The sequence below is a fragment of the Dipodomys ordii genome, unplaced genomic scaffold, assembly GCF_000151885.1.
Source record: "Dipodomys ordii isolate 6190 unplaced genomic scaffold, Dord_2.0 Scaffold14, whole genome shotgun sequence".
NCBI lineage: Eukaryota > Metazoa > Chordata > Mammalia > Rodentia > Heteromyidae > Dipodomys > Dipodomys ordii.
In genome coordinates, this window is record NW_012267230.1 from 15,901,229 (window position 1) to 15,902,081 (window position 853).

Below are 853 nucleotides of genomic sequence, written 5' to 3' on the forward strand. Positions count from 1 at the left end.
CCCCTTTCCGCTGTCCACGCTGGAGGCCCCCACGTGGGGGGCCGGGCCTGGAGTCCCGGTCGAGGGGACAAGCGTGGGCCCTGGAAGTGTCTCCGGGGTCACGGCGATGGGGCCAGCGGCCCGGCCCCCACCAGGGCTCACCCCGCCCCAGGGCCGCGGGCAGCAAGTTCCGGGTGCGGAGCTGTTGCTGCGGTGGAGACTGGAGGAGAACGGAGGGTCTCCTCCGAGGCACTGGACTGGGAGCTGGGGTCCGGACCCCGCCCAGCACAGGGGGGAGCCACCTTCACCCTGCCCCACCTCTGGGGATCGGGCCCAAGACAATGGCAGACCCCCAAGACCAGATCCCAGACCCCCCAACACCAGACCCCAGACCCCCCAACACCAGACCCCCAACACCAGATCCCCAGACACCAGACCCCCCAACACCAGATCCCCAGACAGCAGACCCCATACACCAGACTCCAGACACCAGGCCCATTCAGAACCTTCTGGAACTCATGCAGGGTGGGGCTGTCCGGGGGTGGGGGGGAGGCTGCTCTGACTCTGGGTGCCCAGGGCCCTGGGCAGGAGAATGGCGGCCTGAGGCTCAGGTGAGGTGAGGCTGCGGGGACCCTGCCGGGGTCCACCCTGGCACCGGCGAGGATTGGCGGCTGCCGGGCGTCATGGCAACGGGGCGGTGGCCCTGCCACGCCTGTCCCGGCACCCCACACCACAGTACATGCCACCCCACCTCCAGAGACTACCAGACACACGGACCCTGCAGTTACTCACGCCCCATCACGCAGAAAAGATCACCAGCTTCCTATTAGAAAGACGCCGTGTATGGAAGGAACCGGAGCCTTGTCCCCTCCCC